The following is a 22,327-nucleotide window of genomic DNA, read 5'->3' on the forward strand; positions in this document are numbered from 1 at the left end:
GCATAACAGAAGACACAAATAAATTAATCGTTCTAATCACTTTAGACTCCAGGGCCTCTCTCTATGGAAAGGTCAACTCAGCTCTTTATCCATACATGATACTACCCAAAATAACCCAGCAGGAATTAGAGATACCATGTCCACTGAGCATGGCCACAGTGAAGCAAAATAAAATGTGGTTTCCCTTTTCCTTTCCTCAGTAATGAAGGTATGAGGCTTACTTGGGAAAAAAATGATTTCATGTACAAATATTTCTAATTGTTCTACGTCCCAGAATAAAGTTTCAGGCTCTGAACTGAACAAGGAAATTCAAACAAGGTGACAGCAGTTTCACATGAGCCTCAAGCCTATAACCTAACTAGTTAGTTACCACCTTCATTTAAAGAATTTAACATCCACTCACGTTTACCAAACCAACAGATTTAATTTTCTCTGGAAGGAAGTTTTCAAACAAATCGTAGTTAAATTAATCTCACTTTAAAGTGCAACCAAATTGATATGCAAGACTAGTGTTTGTTCTGACACATTAAACAGTACTGGCCCAAGAAGAACCACGTTAAGAACCAGCTGTAGGACAAAGTGGCCCATAAGGTTTACAGAAAACATGGAGACTCCAGTTCTGGCACAGGAAGAGCTCTTCCAGATCTCAAACACCTTGGAGATGCCCCTAAGTGACCAGGCTGGAGCACAGTGCCAGCAGAGTCCAGAGCCGTTCAAACCAGTGAACACACCTCGACTCCATGATTTGCGTATGGGCACAATAGCAGTGGAAAAGGAATCAGGAAGCCATAGTCTCACTAACTCAACTATCATGTTAGGTTTTTCTCTTGAGTCCTCAAATTTTCTTACTGTATTAAACAGTTTTGGCCAATCAAGGTTCCTACTTGGTATATATCTCAGGTTCCCAAGAAGAGTGTCTGCCCTCTCCCCCATAAGTTACTATCAGGACAAGATCATGTCATGAGTAATCAGCAACCACAACTGTTCCTATTACATATAGTTTGTGAATCAGCATGACTTACAGTTTTAGTTTTATTGTTAGTGCAGCTTATATATGCTTTAACTCGGAAAACCTGCTGAACAAATTCCAAAATGGCTCTACAAGTTCCGTCAAAATAATAGCAAGGCTCTTGGTGCTTCTAAAGCATCATTCTCTCTTTCCCTGACTTTCTGGTGGCCTCACACTCCATAACTTGCCTGGGGAGAGGAAATCAGAGTAAGATGGCTTTCCTCCCATGTTCCTCGAAACCTTGAGAAATACTGTTGACTGGCAAAAGACTCTTGCCTTTTTCTCTACTTTTTTGTCTGTCAGTGATAATAAGCCAATGATAATGAGGAAGTGTTAGGGGTGCTGTTAAAAAGGAAAATGTGTTTCTCATAGCTGAGGTCAGTGGAGGGCGTCTGTTCTCTGACAGGGTTCAGGACGTGTGAATCCAAATATGGCACCTTGGCATATGGGCTTTTTTAAGCTGAAAGAGTTTGAAAAGATGGCAGGGGCATGAAGGTCTCTCTATTCTTCCTCAGCCTTCACCTCTAAAGTGGATCTTAAGACCTTCATATGGAGGTACCCTCCACCAACTCAAAATGGAGGGATGCCAGGAAGAACTGCAGGGACAGGCTTTGCTCTTTCTCCTCTAATTTACCACACTTAACTCAAAATCTTCATCCCAACAAATCTGGCCCCAATGTCCTACTCACAGAGCATAAAAGGTTTATGTTCAGGTTTAACTGTTTCTTCATGTGTTCATTTTTTTTATAAAGCTTTCTGTGTTACATAAAACTTTTATTGAACACATGACAGATTTTCTTCTGTTAATGTGTCTCTATCAGTTCAATCTTCAAATCCAGCCAGAGAGTGGGTTGAGAATTTTTCTCTCCTACACATTTAAGCCATTGATGAAACCTAGGAACCTACTTATTCTTCTCAACTAATGAGTTGGAGTTGATCAACATCTAGAGAATTTCATGGAATCTCATGAGTGGGGAGAAGAGGGGTCCACTCACCAGGATTTCCAGGCCCTCCTGGTAAGCTCCCCAGTGTCTCAGCATGAAATTCAGAATTTTATCATTAACAAATTCAGTGATGTGTACAAACTAAATTTTGAAAATGACTAATCTACAGACTACCACCTATAGTCTACCACAACATGACCCTTGTTTCTCCCCCAAAATTCACCTTTCTTTCCCCCCCTATTTTGATTATACCAAGGGTATTAAACCAAACTTCAAGGGTTTATTACTCTCTCCTTTAATGAATGATTCTTTTCCACTGAAGGAGTGGGAATCTGGCTTTAACACACTGAGTGCCAACACTGAGGTACTAGATAGATCTTGGTAGAGTTAAAAGCTGGACTTGGGAGTGGAGGAGCGTTCCCAGGGGACACTGGGAAATGGGAAGGCACCGACTGCCTGCCTGTGAGCTGAGAGGTGAGAGGTGTATAGCAACTAAATAGACAACCAAATCTACTTGGAAATTAAACAAATGAAGGGAAAGGACACGTTAATAAAAGTGTATTGTTTCTTGGGCTTAATGAAAGTGGTTTTCTGCTTATTTCCTTTTTATACAATCACTGCTAATCCCTATTATTTTTAGTGACTTCCTTTTGAACTCATTGTTTCAAAAGTCTAAAGTGATTTTCAGCAAAGGTTGAATACTGTAATGGGGTTATAGAAAGGGGAGTTGCATGAATTAATTTCACTGGTAAACTAAGGTAAAAAACTGTAGTATTAAAAATCTGAAAACAACCATTTAGTGCATTTCTTCTATATGAAATTGATAGTTTATGGAATTAAATGAGTTTTTTCAGTCACTAGCTTATTACTTGGAGAGTTTTCCACACTTCACTAGTGTGGAAACAGAATAGTTTAAGCTACTGAGCTGATAATAAAATCTTCTATGGGGGTTCAAGATAAATCAAAACTAATAACATATATATATATATACACACACACACACACACATATGTATACATATATATATTTATTTATTTAAAGATTTATTTATTTATACTTATAGAACTGAATTACATGCCAGAGGTGTGGCGGGTGAGAGGATTCACCAGAGACAGAGTGGGGAGCAGAACAGGCAGATCGACAAAGTACACTGCTGAGGGGAGCAGCGGGCAGGTCAGGAGAGATCTTCCATACCCTGTGGGTCAGCTCTTTGGCCGGGGGTTGAACTTGTGCTGCAGTGGCTTTGGAGAGCTTCATAATGTGGTGCTTTAACTCATTGAGCCACGAAGGAGAGCCCATCAATATATATATATTTGTGACAAGTGTGTGTGTGTGTGTGTGTATTTATATATTTATATTTATATATATAAATATATATATATATGTGTGACCAGGGAAAGTCCATAAATAAATATATATATATATATGTGACCTGCAATCAGTTCTGGTCTTGGGCACATCCCTGAACATATCATACCTCTATAAATCATTATTAATTTGGCCACTTGCTATTTTTCACATGAAATCTTTTTCTTCTAAATATTTACTGTCAGAAGTTTAGTTCGTGATCACAACACCAAAAAAAAAAAAAAGGTAGATTTTTTTCTTTAAGCAAAGGGAAAATTTGGGGATCTCCCTGGTGGTGCAACAGGTTAAAGCACAGCACTGTGAAGTTACCTGTAACCATTGCAGCACAAGTTCGATCCCTGGCCTGGGAGCTGACACACATGGAGCAGCAGACATCTCCTGACCCATTACAGTGTATCTCTGTCTATTTGCCTGCTCTGCACCCCTACTCTGTCTCTGATGAGTCCTCTCACCCTCTGCACTACTGGTCTGTACCCCAGTTCTTGTATGCATAAATAAATCTTTTTAAAAAGGGAAAATTTAACATCCAACACCCCCACTTCCCACCCATGCTTTCACTTCTCCCTTGTGTATTCAAAGTGACTTTGGTTTTGCAGCCTCTTCCCACCTTATTTATCAGGGAAGAAATAACAACCCTCAGGATCTATCTTGGCCTTAGCCAGCTGGCCATAGTAAACGCCAGTAATCCCATATTGCCACATTCACAACCCATTCTGTGGAGAATCCAATTAAAGCTGTTCTAAAAGGTAGAGAAATTTGCTCAAAAGCTGAAGTTCTAAAGCCCTTCGAAGGAGCAGACCCTTCACTCAAGTGTTTACTCTGGGCAACAAATGACTTCCTCCTTTGCAAACAAGAGTTTCAAAGGGCTGATTTTTAGAATTCCTAAGAGCTCAACAAGTCACCATATTTTGAACACATACACATCAAAATGAACCAGAATATCAGGAATATTTGGGTTAGGTTTTCTTAATCTACACATATTTCAATCTAGAACATAATAACAAAGGAGGTCAAAAATAGAGTCATTTTCCTCCCATGGATTTTCATATTTTAGTCTGAATTCCATTACCCAAATAATTTTGGCTCAATTCTTGGTTTTACTCTCAGGGATCCTGCTGTGAGGACCACTCACAAACCAGTAGCATTCACATCATCTGGAAATTTGTGAGAAATGCAAATTTCTACACACAGAGCTCCAGAATCTAAAATTCTGGACACTGGACCCAAATGGTCGGCCTCGAAACCAACTCTCCATTATGATTCTTTTTGTTGTTGTTGTTTATTCATTCATTTATTTCTCATACCATTGTCTTGAGTGTAGTTCCCATAAGTCTCCCACCACCACACCCCCCATGAACTGTGAACATATTGCCTTTTGCTCTTCCCTCCTCTCTTCTGACCCTTCTCTCTCCTCCTCACCTCAGACCTGTAGTTTGCCTGCAAGTTTTGTCTTTTCCTGACCCTTTGTTTAGTTTCCCTATATTCCATCTATAAGTGAAGCTATCCAATATTTGTCTTTTTTCTTCTTACTTATCTTGCTTAGCATAACCCCTTCCAGCTCCATTCCTGTTGCTGCAAATAGCATGAGTTTATCTTTTAGGACTTTTTGTTTTGAAAATAGTATTCCACTATGCATCTATACCACATCTTCTTGATCCATTTGTTTCTTTTGAGGAATATAGGTTGTTTTCATATCTCAGCTATTGTAAACAGTCCTTTAGCAATGATTCTGACACACAGAGAGAAGTTTTATAACTGCTGAGGGATAGCAAGGCTATTTGTCACTCATGGTGGTTCTTATTTTGAGAAAACATTGATGCTTGTCCCTAGGCCTGGACCAGGTAGATCAGAAGCTCTGCATAAATTCTTGGAAATATGGGCAGACAGGAAAGGGACTGGGTTAGTCCATGGGGGCATCCTCTTCAAAAAAAAAAAAAAAAAAAGACATGCAATTCTCTCCAGCTAAAGTCAAATCATTAGGGCTACATATACAACTTTATTTCTCTGCCACATTTTTTCTCATTTTACTCTCCTTTCTCTGAACATTTTTAATAAGTAGCAAGTGCCCTGGAAAAGCCTTTTTCTCCATTTCCAGACACTCTTAGATTCCAGTATCCTTCAAGACTCAAGTCAAGGCTATACCCTGTAAGAAATTCCCTTTGACTCCCTCTCTATTTGTATGTACACTCCGCTCCTTGATTCCCTCTGTCAAAGCACTGAGCAAGCTGCATATTATGATTATCAGTTCGTACTTTCTTCTGCTCTCTGTCTGGTAATTCTGTGTATTTCCCACCCTCATCGCCAAACAACGCAGAACTTTGATTGTTTACTTAAAGGGCCTCTTATTTAGTGCAGCATCCCACATCAAGCAGAAAGGTGCACATCAATGTTTTATGAATGAGTACTTGAACTACATTACCTGAGGTGCACCAAGAGGTTGGGAGCATGGGCTTGGCACTGGCCAGCCTGGGTTCAAGTCCTTGCTCAATGTTATGTCTGCTGTGTCATGTGGGTCAGCTCCCTGGCCAGGAATTGAACTCATGCTGTAGTAGCTGGTAATCACTTGATAGTGCTAAGACTAACCCCTATGCCACCAGGGAGGCCCTTGGCTACCTATTGATATTTTGTAAGTCCCATCCTTTTCAATAATATATTGGGCACATGCTGGACATTTATTGGGAAATATTTTTGAGCACCTAATTTATAAAAGGCCATTTCAGCTGATATTTTTGTTCTCTTATTATTTGCAATGCCTTGCTGAGACATGCCATGCTGTCTCAGATTCTGTGCTTTACTAAAAATAACATTTACCTGCAATTTCATTACATTTTCACAGTAATCCATGAACTATCTATTTTAGAATTAGTGAGGAAGCTTTAGCAAGGATGGTTAACTTGCCAACCCTTGTATAAAGACACATCAATGAAAGGTCAAACAAGAATTTGGAGCAGAATCTGAACGCCTCACCTGGCTCTTGCACTGGCTAGGTAGTGTTCCAAATAAGTTGCCAAAGCATAAATAAATGAGAGCCTAAATATACAGTGGTGGGGCAGACATTTCAGACAGTATGGAATTTTCTTCCCACATGTGGCCCAGCATACAGTTACAATTTTAACCAGAAGAATGTTCCTGCCAAGATGAGCCCAGATGGCAAAATCAACACCCCACCCTGAGAAATCCAGGCAAGGCCTCTTAACCACCAGTGTAAACACTTTTCTAAATATGAGCTGGCAGATATTTTTTAATATTTAATTAACACTGAATAATTAAAGGTACATCAGACTTCAGAAAAAGCATCAAGGGTGCTGGCTGGAAAATGTGGATTCTGTAGCACTGCTGTCTTTCCAAGCCCTCCTCACTTTCCCGCACATAAGCCCAGTATCCCTGGTAGAACACGGAAACCTGTCTTCTATCAGTCTTTCTGTCAAGCTGTCCACTAACGATATCCTGGCCACACTCAGACAAACCATGCAATATTTTATATGTTATTTATACTTCTCTTGTACAAATAGATTACTTGCGTTATTACAAATGCCCAAAACAAATGTTTGAAATTTATCAAAATAAATGACTATTCACATATGTTGTCCACAAAGCCCCGTGGGGACTGCAGTACACTGTCCATGACCCTGGGTGAGACTCTGTCCCCTGAGACATCCCTGTCCTGTACACTCCCAGGGGATAGGAGGATGGGTGAGTTCTGTAGCCATTCAGTGCTCAGACCCACCACCCTGTGATCCTTGCAGGTCTGCTGCAGGCCCGTGGGCACTAGAATCTCTGTGCAAAGGCCTGCAGGTGCAATGTGGACAGGACTGACAACCCAGGCTCTGTGGTGGACTGGCAAACTTAACAAAGCATTCGTGCCGCTCCACCCAGACAATCCATTTCAGATTGATGAAGATATAGATCCACTCATGGCATATTCCTAAATTCTCCCTGGGTGGAGATATAACTACAACATTATTATCTGTTTCTGCTTTGATCAAGGGAGTGGAAGCTCACATAGGAAGGGCCAAGAATTGTGCATTCGAATTTGAGGAAAAGGTGAAAATTGTTATCAGTGTAGAGGTGGGTGTTTTAACTTAAAAATAGATTAAAATAGATTTTTAAAAATGGATGAATACATCCATCCCGAAAAAATAAAGATGTTGAAGTTTGGGTGTAAGTGACACTTTCTTATTTATAACTGATACAGACATATATTAAAAACTGAATATACTGGGGACATTTGAGGACAGTGAAAAAGATGAAAAGATGAATCAGATGCATCTCACTTTCCTGGGAGAGAAGTGCATGTGAACACGTCTGGAGAACACACCTCAGAGGGCAGGATGTGGAGACTTGTGAGGGTGCTGGAAGGACACTGGGAAAGAGATGAGTCTTGCCTGAGGATGAGGAGCCCTGCAGAAGGGAAGCAGCTGGCGGCATTTAAAATGGGTTTGGAAGGATAGTTTCTTCACAGACAAAGAAGACTGGGACTCTAGAGGGAGAGATAAACTACAGTCCTATGAATGGAAAGAGAAGGGACCTAGGTCGTGGCAATCAGGAATTTGAGGGACCAGCAGAGGGAAAAGAACTTGTAAAGAAAACTGAGAAGGGGCCCTCCCTGGTGGCACAATGGGTTGGGACGTAGCAATACAAGCTGGCTGTGCGGGTTTGATCCCCGCCCCAGAGGTGACCCACATGACACAACAGACCTCTCCAGTTTCGCCCACTGCTCCTCTCAGCAGTGTCCTTTTTCAATCTGCCTGCTCTGCTCCCCACTCTGTATCTGCTGAATCCTCTCACTGCTCCTGCACCTCTGGCCTGTACCATAGTTCTGTATGCATCAATAACTAAATATTTAAAAAAAGAAAGAAAGAAAGAAAGAAAACTGAGAAGGTGCAGCCAGAGAAGCAAAGGGAAAGCCAGGAGACAGTGGTGTCCCAGAGGCAGACAGGACTCTTGGGACAGGACCTGGAGGCGGGCCGTAGTCCAGAGCCATATGCTGTTGACAAGGTGAGATGAGCTTGGGGACATAGAGATTCTTGGCAAGTACATTGGCCGAGGTGCAATGTGGGTAGGGCAGACAGGGAGACAGAAAAGAATGGTTTGCAGGGAGACAGAACAGAGTCGTTTGCAGGGGGATGGCTGATGACACACAAGGACAGGAACATCTATAATTCTTTAGTACACATGTTGCCGAAGCAAGCACAACAATCATAATTCTTCAAGATTTATTTTTATTTATTTATGTATTTAAGGCTGAAGATCAGAATGCAGAGGTGAGAGGAGTCCCCAGAGACAGAGTGGGGAGTAGAACAGTTGGATCACCTGAAGCACACAGCAGACAAGACAGGAGAGGTCTATCCACTTCCTGTGTGTGTTAACTTCCTGGTCAGGGATCCAGCTCAGGCCACAGCATAGTAGTGCTGAAACTCAAGTACCTCTGGGGATTATTCTGGTCTCCAGCTATCTGGTTTCTTTGCATTCTCACGGTGCATGACTGCATGTATCTGCATGTGTACAAATATATCATATGTTCTTGATGTTTCTTGCAAACAAGAGCTTATGCTCTTGTGCCTTAGTGGAGCTGATTAAGATCTTATCATACTACTTCTTTAGCCAAAAAGCAGACGCCAAAGGAAAAAAGCAACTTTGGGGGGGCCGGGGGGAGTCCCGCCCTGAGAACAGGAAGGTGAATTTGAACCATTTTCAGTAGGAACTCATATCACGGTAAAGAAAGCAGAAATGCTACCTGTTGTGAACAATGGATGCATGCTATAATACTGTCTGAAAGACTTTTAAAGTGAAAGTATTTTATGCTTTATTACCTATTTCTTGGCACACACACATACATACCTGTAGGTACATACACCTGTCACAAAGTCTTGACATTTTTTTTCTGGAGATTGGAAGTGTGATTTTTCTGCTATGTGCATAAAGAAAGTGGTGGATAGGAAAAAGGGTTAAGTAAGGATCTCTAGTAATGCTTCCACTTGTTCTTTGAGGAGTAACAAAGAGAGGAAGCACAGCCTTTGTGGAAGGAAATTCCCAGGCCCTACTTCGGACATTCAAGACCTGCCCTTTGAAAGCCTGAGGAGTATCTGATAATAAACATTAGCAAACAAAACAATCCATAAAGACATTTTGACTAAAATTCTTGCATTTTTCACCAAAGGGCTCAAACACTTTCCTGTATCTGGAGAGCCAGGGACCTTCGACATCCACCTGCTGACCCAGCCCAATAATCCTATCCCAGCTCAGAGCTGGTGTCTATGCTGGCAATTCCCGAGCTCCTGGAGCTCTAACTTGTGCAGGGGCCCAGCTCCCTGAGGGCGATTGGAATGCAGATCAAGGACCCCACACAATGGCTCCCACTGTCAGAAAGCAGAATGGAGACCCACCTATTCATGTTCTGTAGTGACTCCAGTCACAGCCCTGAATGTCATAGTCTTGAGTAACAATGCAATGATATTATCCAGGAGCAGGAAGAGTTTGACAAGGCATGAAAGGTTTGTCAGTAAAGTGTGCCTACTAAGTAACTAATTAAACTTCTCTTTTGTAAGTGAGGAAAAAATAAAACAAAATAAAAGCAAACCCCAAAACAATAACAAAAACTTCTGGAAACTTTCCGGTAAATATTTTTATCGTCATTTCTTGTAAAGGTGCTCAAAACATTAAAACCAAAATGCAAATCATCCAGTGGTGACAGTGATTTATAATGTTGTACTTTATCCCCCTACTAGTAAGACGTCGAGTTTGTTGCATTCATTTTAGAGATAAATGAAATGACAAAGTCTGGGTGATTCAGGTGTGTGTGTGTGTGTGTGTGTGTGTGTATGTTAGTACGTGCACTTATATTTTTACTCTAAGAAGTTTGACCACCATGTATTAATTGCAATCTAACCAAACACCTTTGGAATGACATCCCCACATTCAGATCTTCGTCTACAAATAGAAAGCTGAGGTTATATTTGAAATGCCATCACTGCTCTTTAGGATATTTTTAGATGAAGCGATCATGCATGTCTACTCATTTGCATCTGTTCTGAGCTGGCAGGTGACCCCCCATCCTGACCCCAGCACTCAGGACCATGTAGACTGAGGGGGTGACAGGTTCCAGATTTCATTCTGGGTGGGGTTACTCTGAGCCTTCCACTCAGGCCTCTTTCTGCCCTTTGTACTTGAACAATGTGCGGAAGTGCTGGCTTGTTAGAGGAAATTCCCAGGGCCACAGTTTGGAAGTTAGACAGTTGCTTTGCTATGCAGGGCAGGCTGATGTTCATCTAAAAATAAACATGCTGGCCTGCTGGTTTCATGATTTTGTCCTGCACCATGGATTATATTTCAAAAGATCTCCCCCCCACCACCACCAAAAAAAAAAAAATGTGTTTATAGGAAAGCAAGTTTGGGTAAACTGGGAGAATAATCTCTATCACAGTTCCATTTGGGTTTGACAAAATGTAGCCTTTGCCGATACCCTTTTCTAATGAAAAGACAGACTGATGATATTTCCCGCAGGATTTCAAAGTCAAATTGAAAAATGCAAAAGCATGCTAAAATACTACTCAAAAGAGATGTGAGGGCTCCAAACAGCAAGGCTGGCCTTTTCTTTGTATTCTGAGAAACACTCAGCAAAGAACCCTGAAGTAGCTGGGAGCAGGAGAGGATGCCTGCAGCCCCCACCTAAGCTGCCGGCTTCCTAAAGGTCTCCAGGTCCTTAGTCTGTGTGCGGCTATTATTAATGTAGTCTGTTGAACTGAAAAGGAAAGATGGGTGGAAAACAATGACTTTGACTCAGAGCAGGCAGACTGCTCTATCCTACTCTCTCCTCTCCCTTAAAATCAGCCATCCCATTCAAATAATCCTACAATGTAGGGTTTGGAAGAGCCACTGATTTTGCCTTTTTTTACAATTAGATTTCTTCATGTTAAGAATACATCTCCGGGCCCTCCCTAGTGGCTCAAGGGGTTAAAACCCATCTCTATGAAGCAAGCTAAGCCACTTCAGCACCAGTTGATTCCAGCCAGGGGGGGTCACCTACATGGTACAGTAGACCTCTCCTGTCAAGCCCACTGCTCCGCTCAACAGTGTAATTCTTCAATCTGCCTGTTCTGCTCTCCACTCTGTCTCTGGTGAATCCTCTCACCACTGGCTTGTACCCTATTTCTGTATGCATACATAAATAAATCTTAAAAAAAAAAAAAGAATACTTCTCCATCTGGATTTAAAAATTTGCATTTTATAGACAGAGTCGTTATCAAGGTCAAAATCTGAGCCTTGCCATTACTTGTCTGACTTTAGTTAGGCTGAAATGTACCCAAATATGGCAATTTTCTATTAAATAGAAATGTGTCTCCCACACAAGAACTCACAGTCTAGTCAAAGAGAAACCCAAGAAGAACGGTTTAGAATGAACTTTTCCCACCTCATTGTTCTCACTTCATTTTTGCTTTTTCCTGGAAGTGCAACTTTACTATTGTTGCAAAAATGCTATTTTAAAATGATGGCAGTAGGTAGGGAAGGTTAGTGAGCAACAAGTCAGTTACAGTCACTCTCTAGCCTGATGACTTTTTTTTTTCAGACCTTCGTTTGATGGCTTGGATTAGGGCCCTGACATCACAAGACTCTTGGTAGCTTTGAGCGGGAAGGACCTTGAGGTCATCGCCGGACTCCACCCAGCCTGGGCATCCCTTTGGGAACACCCCCGCCGCGGTCTTCCAGGGTGCTGGAGCACTGCCCGGGACAGGGCGTTCACCACACCACAAAGCAGCTAACCCATTTTTAGACAATTCAGATGGTGGGTAAATCCTTCTGCGCATTGAGTTAAAACCTGTTACTCTGTAATTTCCACTCATCAGTCCTCCATTGACCTCTTCTCCCACACAGAAAGAGCAATCTTTCAATATTTGAAGTTTGTCTCAATGTGCTGCAAAATTAACATCTTACTCCCATGTCCTCAGTTTCCTTCAATGATAATTTTCTCATCTTCCAAATTGGCCAGTCTCCTCTGTAAGCCCAAGTGCATTTTGGAGGCCATAGATGACCCAATATTCACAACATGTAGTTAATTGATCATCTCTATAACTTATACACTGTTATCAGCATCTTCACAAAAAGCTGAGACTTGACAAGATACTATTATTTATTCAAGGAAGCTGCAGAGGACGAATTCAAAAACTAGGTCTGCCCTTTTCTGTCTCATCCCATGACAGATTAAAAAAAGAAACCAGGTAGGGACAAGGTTAATCGAGATACATTCTGAGGTCTGTGCAGGACACTAGAAACCTCCCATGCAGGTTAATATTGCTTTGTTGTTCTTACTTGTACTTGCTAATAGAGATTAATGTTCATTTGTGCAGTTAGGAAACCACCGAGAGAAAACACTTCAGCTGCTGAAAGACATCTATAGACAAGGTGGACATGCAGGAAGTATGGAGTTCTAAGGGACTGATGAGCAACAGGAAGTAAGACGGAATTTAGGAAGCATCTCTTTCTGGAAGCTTTGGGTAATGAGGGAGCAAAACATGAGGGCTCAAAAAGGAAAGAAGTGATTATTTGAGAGATCCTGAACAGTTTACTTCAGCTTCAGTCTGGTGGTTGTAGCTGGAGAACACATTGAAAGTATTTGTTCTTTCCCCACCCCCACCCCCCCACTCCCTGTCCATGCTCCCCCAGTGTACAAAGCTGGGAGTCAAAAGTTGCCACATCTTGTCCAATATTTGAGTCAGGTAGAGTCTAGTTAAGCCACAAATCATGAGGTGGGAAAAGAAAAGGCCCACATGAAGTCAGAAGAAAGAACTCAAAGTTGTGCCACAGGGAAGGTCAGTGTAAGGGTCTGGCTTCTAGATTTTTCCTGCACCATTTGGTGAAGTGATGTTTTCCTCCTCCTCCTGGTCTCTGAAAGCAGAGGTTGCCTGATAACAACACTGTTTCCCTCCTCATCTGCCAACTTCAAACAAGTTCTCTATCCAGCTCAGTGCCAAGTTATTTCCTATGAGCTACAGGACACTGCTTCTTAGCACTGCCGCACTGTGCTCTGTGGAAGCCACAAAAGAAGGTTAATGTCTCCAGGTGAACACATGGGCACAAAGATGCTCCCTTGAGATCCCGCCTTCACCAGGCTGACCCAGAAGCCCACAGCGCACAGCCTCATAAAATCAGGGAGCATGCCTGTTTGTGGGCTTGGAAACTCCCTGGGTACTGTCTTCTCTGTGTACTCATGAAGGCAAAGACTTTGCTTCCTTGTATCTGTCTGTCTTCTTCACCATTTGAGTGAATCAAGGTTCAGATCATGGAAATGGACCCACGCAAAGTCACATGGCAAAGGATTTGCAGGCACAGGATTAAATCAGGGTCCCCAAACAGATCAGCTTTCTTCCTGCTAAATTTCATTGCCTTGAAGCTCCCAATGCTTTTACTTGAATATGAAAACGTGTATTACTGATTACACTTCTTCAGTTTTCCTTGATGCTTTTAGAGCAAAGCAGGATAGAGGATGGTAAGATTTACCTCTACCTGGAGATTGCATGAAGGAAGAATCCACATATGTGTGGTTGCCATGGTAACCCTAGCATGCAGCACAGGGGCTGGCATGTGGAAGTGTAACAGGGTGGTCCCTAGGAAAAAGGGAAGTTCCTGGTTCCCTGCCCCAACCAGGGGCAGGAGGGTGGAGCTGAGCAGAGAAAAAGGAGAAGAGAGAAGAAGAGAAGGAAGCTGGATGGAGAGCCAGAAAGAGACCTGAGGAAGCCACATGGAACAGCAAGCATATGATGAAGAAACCGTGCTTGTTTCCTGACCCTGGGCTGGTTAAGGCAGATGTGGGTGAGATACCTGTAGGGAGGTGACTATGGCAGTGTTTATATTGATTTTGATGTTGCTCTTTTCCTCCCAGATTTGTCTGGCCATTTCTGACCCTTTTCTATGGGTCCCGGCCAGAAGGTGCTTTAGTCTTGTGGCAGGCTTTCAGGCCTTGCTTTGGGCCAATCCCTTTTGGGTTGACTTTTGCCCACGAGGGGATGGGTGACTTCAGGTGTTTGATTTAGAAGTTATATTCTTTGTGTTCCGTATTGTATATTCACTGTATTAAAGTCCCTTTTCATTAAAGTTTTATATGTTTTGTCTTGTTGCGACAGATGGCAGAACCCACTTAGAGCAGGCAGGATTTTGGGGCTTCAGGGTGTCCCTCTCCCCCTGTTCTGGAACAGATTTGGGGTGCCCTATAACAGAAGGTGTTCAGTATATGTCTCTAACTTGGAGTGGTAGAGAATGAAATACACCAACAGAACAAACACTTAATGGGAGAAGCTATCCACAGAGACATAAATAAATGGATTCTCAAAGTTGGGTGCACACTAGGCTCTCAAAATATTTGGTTAAAAAATGAATCCAGCAAAAACTCAGAGAGTACAGAAACATGTTTCAGGGATGGGTCATTTCCCTGGAAAGCCTCTAACTATCTCAACCTGGTAGGTTTGAGTTCTGACAATATATCTGTTCATTCACTCATGAATAAAATAAACAATGATTGAGCACGTTATGTACTTAGTATTTCTTCAAGAGTCATGGATTCAGAAATCAAAGAGTAATAACTCCTCAAGTGCCATAAAATCAGACAGGAGGGACACTTGGTTTGCTGTGTGCTGGGTAAAAGGGGGAGAGAAGGAGGAATAAATCAGGCTACAATAAGTGGTTGGAGAAGATAAGTGGAGGAGTCCCAGAGAAGGAGAGGGACACATTCATTGGTACACTCATAGGGGAAATGGAGGTATTCCATACCACTGGAGAATCAGGTGTGATTGGTGACCAGAGCTCTGGATCAGCAGGATAGTAAAGTAGCAGTCCCGGAAGATCTGGTCTGCAGTCCTTAAATGGTGTTTCTAAACTTTAAGGTGCACATGAATTACCCAGGGACCTGGTGTGAAAATGCAAATTCAGTAAATCTGGGGAGGTGATGAAGAATTTGCATTTCTAAAAACAAGTTCCTGGGTAAGGCCTGAGGCAATTGGTCTCAGATAACCCTCAAGATAGCAAAGATAGCAGACCCTCAAGATAAGCAAACAGTGTGCATGGAAATAGTTCACTGAAGAGAGTGCTGTTGTGCTGTTGTAAGAATTGCATTTTCCAAGAACTGTTTGGTCATATATAGAGGAAAGTGTGGAGGGAGGCTGAGCTAAGGCACAATTCATATATGGAAAGACATTTTCAGCCATTTCTGAGTATGGAACACTGAACTGAATAAGCTGGGAAAGAATAGTCAGTGTTCACTGAAATAGGTAAAAACTAAGTGATAGTCAGTGAAGTTGCTATAAAATGTTTCTCCCGGAGGAAGGACTGGTTGTGGTAACAAAAATCATACCAAAAAATAAGAAAAAATCTAGAGAAATATATAGTTTTGTTTGAATAAACATTGACCCCTTTAAATCTCCCTGAAGACTTAAATCATGAGCTGTAGTAGCAGACCAACAAATGTAGCCATCAACCCCCCTGCAGACAATTATCACCACAGAGAAAATAAAACCAGAATTCTCAGCCATCACTAATATACACGGTCACTGCTTGCATCTAATTTCAGGACAATTCAGGAAAAGCAATTGTTTCATAAAAAAGCTCTGGAAAATAACATGGAAGTTCACCAGATCCTGAATAAACCAATTCCTTTACTCATAACTCATAGGTAGCCTGAAGGAGAAACACCATTTCTATTTCTTTTAGAAAGTCCTCTGTCAACTCCAGAACATCTATAACTGTAAGGAAAAACTCAGAAATGAGTAAAATAAAAAATTATTTTAGGGATCTAGTTTGTTGCAAAGAAAAGGCAGTGTGGTAAAACTTTTATCCCTGAGACAGGAACCAAAAAAAATGCAACTTCCGAGATAAGTCCTCTTAAAGAAAATAAGAACTGGCTTGATGAATTTCTGTGCTATGGTTGGCATTCTTTATAAAACGACGTATAAATTCCCAAAACCCAAATGCCATCTCTCCTCTTGCTAGTTTTCCTTCCAGTCATTTAAATCAATACATCATGAGACACAGAGATCTCAATCATGAAGCCAATTACCAAAGTCATGTGGACACAAGTCTACTTCAGAACAAGAACATTGAACAAGAAAAAACACAAAAGTGCAGGTACCTTACCTTTTTCTTCTGGGATTAGCAGAGTCCTGAAATTTAACCCTGTGCTGGAGATCTTCCCAAGAACTTCCTTTGTGAGATGACACTTAAGGGCAGCCCATTTGCTCCCAGAAGGTTGGGGCTTCACAGGAGCAGACCTTTGAATCTGGGGCTCAGTCCGGCTTCAGACCTCAGGCAGCAGAGGTGAACTGCCTTCTGTGGGCTGCTGCAGGGAAAAGCTGAGAGACACAGAGTGGCTGGAGGTGGGGGCGGAGGCTGGGGGAAGGGAAGTGATATGGAAACTGTAATAAATAAGAGATCCTCTCCACATGATTTCCTGTATTTAGGGCCTGTTGCCTCTCTCCAGGCTCCCTAGAGGAAATAAGAAATTTAAACTTGTCCTTTGGCCACTGGAACAAAGAGAATAAACATGCTAAGAACCATGAAAAGACAAGAGCAGAGCAGAGTGGCAGGCAGAGACCTGATAGGCCAACTAGCTTTACCTTCACAAAGTGCCTGCTTCCTTGAGTTTCTCCAAGTGTTTAACTCTGCAAAAGTCAAGGATACTCTCATCCTCTTCCACTGAGTTGAAGAATATTCTGGCTGTCATCCAGATGTCCTGCTACCAAACAGCCGGGGAGAGTCAGGTCAGACTAGGCCTGAGCAGAGTCTGTTAACCAGCTAGGCAAAGACCTCCTTGGTTCTGTCTTTGGAAGAAATGCTGATGACAATCTGTTTTAACTGTGGAACTGCTCCTGAAGTCCTCAGGCCATTTTCCCCTATGGAATCTGAAGGCTGCCATCCAGAAATGGATAGAAACAGGAACCCCTAACACAAACAATGGTGGGGCTCAGTGCATAATGAGAAATGCAAAGCTATTTACTCTCAAAACAGTGATTTCAAGATGTGAAACCCAAATGTGGGGGGAGGGGTCGAACCTTCTGAGTATGGAGCACTTCAAACATGTAAGTTGTGTATCTCTAATCCAATCCTATTCGTGGGAAGAAGATTGGAGCTATAGGGGTGTTGCTTTAAACCAACCGAGCTATCAAGGTGCCTGCCGATGCCATTTTATCCAGTGGGGTGAAGTCAGCCTGTGAACAGCAGAACACTCAGAAGCTGGGAGGGAGGGACAGTGCTCAGCATAAATGTGAGCAGGCCCAGGGACTTCATGGACTTAACATCACACCAATGGTCACCTTGCTGCCATTTGGACCTTTGGTTCACCTCCAATTCCTCCTCCCTGAAGCCAGGGGTGTAATCTTCTAGATATGATTCACATGTTGAAGTTCTTTCAAGTTACCTCAGAGAGAAGTCAACTACTTTAACGTGTTTCCCAGCCAGCCCCTTCAGGGCCTGGCACTGGCTAACCACTCCCACCTGAAAACCACATCTCTGCTTTGTTTTCATCCCCTTCACTCTACAAAGGAGGCTTTCTACAAACATGCCCTTCCTCAAGACCCAATCCTTGGAATCTCACATCCTCCAGAAAGTTCCACCATTTCATACACTTTCTTATTAGTCAACCATGCTTATCTTTCCTGGAACACTCATAACTCAAGCCGGCGAAGACACCCCCCAACCCCCACCCTGTCTTCTGGTACCTGTGTCCTATAGGGACATAAATCTCACAAAGTCAAGGACTGTACTTTAGTACCACATCTGCAGACCTCGACTCAAGGAGAATGCAAAGACAGTGTTAGTAGGAGGAGCATGATGAATTGCAGTGATCCTTTTTTGGGGAAAAGATATGTTTGTGGGCCCTCCCTGGTGCTGCAACGGGTTAGGACACAGAAGTGCAAGCTGGCAACAGCCTCTTCTGTGTGAGCTCTATCCCCAGCCCCGGAGGTGACCACATGGCGCAGCAGACCTCTCCTTACCTGCCCGCTGCTCCCCTCAGCAGTGTACTTCGTCGATCTACCTGTTCTGCTCCCCACTCTGTCTCTAGTGAAGACTCTCACTGTCCCTGTACCTCTGGCCTGTACCCCAGTTCAGTATGAATAAATAAATAAAGCTTTAAAAAAAGATATGCATGTGACTAAGAAGAAAACATAAGATTGTTGTTATGGTTTTGCAGTTTAAACTTTGGCTAAAAAAGTGAAGCAAATTTACAAGTGATATTGGGGTGCTATTGTTTAAAATTTACAAAATATCAGTTTGTCATGTGCTGTACATCCTTGTTCTCATCGGATTCTATTAAGGGTAGGGGGTCTTTGTTTTTGGCTTGTTCTTAAAACCAAGCTCTAGAAATGCCAACTGAAAGAGGGATAAAGCTGATAAAGGTGCTGGAAAATGGGGAGTTATTGGAGAGGGGAGAGTCAGGGGGAAAAGCATGGGATGCGAGGAGGAGGCAAGGAAAGAGAAATACCAGAAAGGAAGGTAGAAAGAGAGGAGAGGTAGACAGAAGAGGTAGGAAGCACAAGCATCTGATAAAGGCAAGAGAAATAATCTTTCCATCACTAAAATTTAAGAGCCATATATGAATTACTTCAGTAGTTCTTCTCTGTTTAATATTTCATCTATTATGATTTCATGATTCATTTGTTCAAATAATAAAAATAAAACCAAAAACTGGTTGAGTACTTATTATACACCAAGTCCTTCACATAAATTAACTTATATAAATCTCCCAACAACAATCCTGTGGAATCATTGCAGTCTCCTCTTATAGTTTAAAAAAAAAAAAAGGATGGAATTCCCATCCATGTATTGTGGAGTCCTACCCTTCATTCTTCTGTGATACTCAAGGTAAGAGACATGAGTAAGAGCTAAGTCTGAGCCCCACTGAAGGCTATAGGGGAACAGCTTATGACCAAGTCATGGATCTTGATTCCTGCCTTTGAACTTCACATCTTTCATTTCCTCCAAAGCTCCATTAGAGCTGTTGCGTAAACACTTTGTTTGAAGGTTAGATTTAAGAAAAGGAAGAATATAATGACAAGGAACAATAACAACAACCAAAAAATAAAAATCATCAACAGAGAACAACATACACTAATCGCTCATTGACCACTCCATAGAGAAACTTTTGGACAGATTTCTCTTGAAGACTCCATTTACATTTTGTGCCTGAGTTCTTCTTCCTTTCCAGAGTCTTCCAACATCTCCTTCTTCCTTCTTTCACCCTCTGTCTGTCCTGGGTGTCACCCCTTCTCAACTATGTATATTTCCAATTTCTCTCACTCATGATGTAAAACAATTCATCTTTTTGTTTTTACCCATTTATCCAAATGTCCAAGAAATTTCCAAAATGACTCAAATGAGCTATCTTCTAAAATAAGTATTAGAAGTGTGCAGTAATTTCTTTATCTTCTGAATTAATTTTCTTAATTTTTGTTTTTTTGGGGTACTGTTGCTTTACAACAGTATATTTATTCAGAGGTATAGGATCACATTACTTCAGATATATTATATCACACACACCCAGCACTAAGGTACCCATAGTCCTCCACCACAGTTCATTGGGTTCTCTCTATTCTTTTCTCTCCCCTTACCCCTCTGGTAACCTTAATTCTATAGCTATGTTTCTAAGGTTTGTTATTGGCTGGTTTTGATTGACCCATTATATTGTTTCTTCATATTCCACATATAAGTGAAACTGTTAGGGGGAAAGGATGTCCTGAAGGAACTCTACAGACTTGTGGGCTCCACCCCCTACTCCAGTTTTCTGGACTCCACCCCCTACTCCAGTTATTGAAACTACAGCTCTCACCAATACCATGGAGAGAACTGTGAGGACTCAAGGGCTCCGCAGGCATGCTGGGACTTTTGGGGATGTAAGGGAGCCATGTTAGATGCTCTCTCTCTCTTTCTGGATTGTGTGGCTGGTGGCTGGTCATTAGGCTCTTGATGAGCTTTTGGTGATGAGCTGTCAATGTATACTTGGAATTCCGGGTCAGCAGAGCTGGTAGGATGTTCTAATTAACTTCTCTCTCTCTCTCTCTTTTCCTGGTTTGTTCCTTTTCCTTTCCCCTTTGTAAATAAACCCATTATTGACCCTTTTGTATGTACCTATTGTACAATTGAATTTCAAATGCATGGGTGAGGACCTACAGAAAGGCACGCCAGTTCACATTGGATTGCCCTACAACAAAACCATCTGGTATTTTTCTTTCTTATTTTATTTAGCATAATTTTCTTTCTTGTTTTATTTAGCATAATCGCTACCAATCCATATATTTATTTCACCTTCTTTTATTTTTGACTACTATTCTGTTGTGTACAGATAACATATCTTCTAAATCCACTCATTTGTCCTTGGACATTTAAGTTGTTTCCATAACTTGATTATAATAGGCCTGCAATAAACACAGGTGTGCACATATACCTTCAAATTAATGTTTTTGCATTCTTCAGGTAGATATCTAGGAATAGCAACTGGCAAATCTATTTTTTTAATAATTTGAAAAATTCATATATACTTTTCTACTTTGCAGTCTCACCAACAGTGTATAAATGTTCCCTTTTCTTCACATTCTCCCTCCCCAACACTTGCTGTTTCAAAATTTTTTGATATGAGCCCTTCTCACAGGTATGAGATGACTTTTCATTGTAGTTTTGATTTTCATTTCTCTGATGATAAGTGATGATGAGCAATTTTCCATTAGTTTTTCTACTGGTGAGGAAGAAATATGTGTGTGTGTGTGTGTGAGAGAGAGAGAGAGAGAGAGGTAGAAAAAAATATATTGTCTTTGTAGTTTGTGGTATAGAATATATTAACTTTTTGTTGTATTTAAGTATATTGGCTGCATCTTAACTAGCTTTATATTCTCTTTGTGTCACACATTTATTGAACAATAAATTAGTAGGAGAATATTGGAAGGTATGAGGACAAACTCTAACACAGATTAATGGCAAGAAAGACTGGTTTTTAATCAATGATTAGAAAAAGCCAGATGACCCTAAACTGGAAAGTACAAAATTGTACAGAAGTGAAATTCTGTTTGAAAAGAGTTTGAAAAACTCTGTACTATTTCCAGAATCCACTGCCTCTTTACAGACAAAGGTTACAAAATGTATTCTGTAAATACTGATTATGATGTATTTTCCCTTAATTTCTTGATTACTGGAATGATAAATGTTGAAAAAAACTGCCATCAAGATCTCTCTGGACTGAAACCTGCACTCCAGAGTATGGGCAGCAGTAGGTTGAAACCACTTCCTCTGGTTTATCATTGTTGAAATGTCCTTCAAGCTAATGTTTCAGTTCATTCTCAGGGGGTGACTTATATTCTTTTTGCCTCAATGAGCTGTCATTTAACCCAAAGAAACAGTAATTTTCAAATCAACTGGAATTTCTAAAAACATGCTCTTATTTCTTTTTTGAAAAATGAAGAATATTACTCATTTAATGTGCTTTGTTCCTAATTGCCCCCCAGAAACTTAGGGAGAAAAATATGCTTCACCACTAAATATCTGACAGATCTTTTCCAGTCTCTGTGCTGGTTTTTCCCCATCAATCAAAATAAATAAAAATATATTCTGGACAAAAGCAACTCACAGTAGAAGCAATTAAATAATTTCCTAACTTGCTTCTCTAAGTATACCATTCTTCCAAATCTCCATGGGTTTACCAATCTGGAAGCTCTCTAAAACACTCACTTTTATGGACTTTTATGGAGGCTCTATTGTATACATATGATTGATTAATTCATTGCCTATTGAGAATTGAACTCACCCTCCAGATATGTTTCCCTCCCTGGAAATCAGGGGATCCCTTGGTTTGATGTTGAAAGGAACTGACCTACACAGAAGAACAACATGGGCATTTTTTGAGACGTAATTCTAGTCACTTCAAATTTGAAATTAATTTTACTCAAAAACTTGATTTTACTTTTCCTTAATATTAGTATATCTAATATCTGCACTACTTCGATTTTTTATCATCATTATGTAGCTGAAGAAAAAGTTT

The 22,327-nt window shown here is 41.2% G+C and overlaps 1 protein-coding gene across 2 annotated transcripts in view; it reads right to left on the minus strand.

The window, feature by feature from the left end:
• Nucleotides 1–16,492, minus strand: part of ADGRF5 (adhesion G protein-coupled receptor F5) — a 106,292-nt gene extending 89,800 nt beyond the window's left edge. For both annotated transcript variants that reach the window (XM_004673548.2, XM_012723430.1), the window contains exon 1: nucleotides 16,441–16,492. The gene's annotated coding sequence lies outside the window, so the exon portion shown is untranslated. The remainder of the gene's footprint in view (nucleotides 1–16,440) is intronic.
• Nucleotides 16,493–22,327: the final 5,835 nt, after the last annotated feature.

The sequence above is a fragment of the Condylura cristata genome, unplaced genomic scaffold (assembly GCF_000260355.1).
Source record: "Condylura cristata isolate star-nosed mole 26May11 unplaced genomic scaffold, ConCri1.0 scaffold00001, whole genome shotgun sequence".
In the NCBI taxonomy this organism is placed as follows: domain Eukaryota; kingdom Metazoa; phylum Chordata; class Mammalia; order Eulipotyphla; family Talpidae; genus Condylura; species Condylura cristata.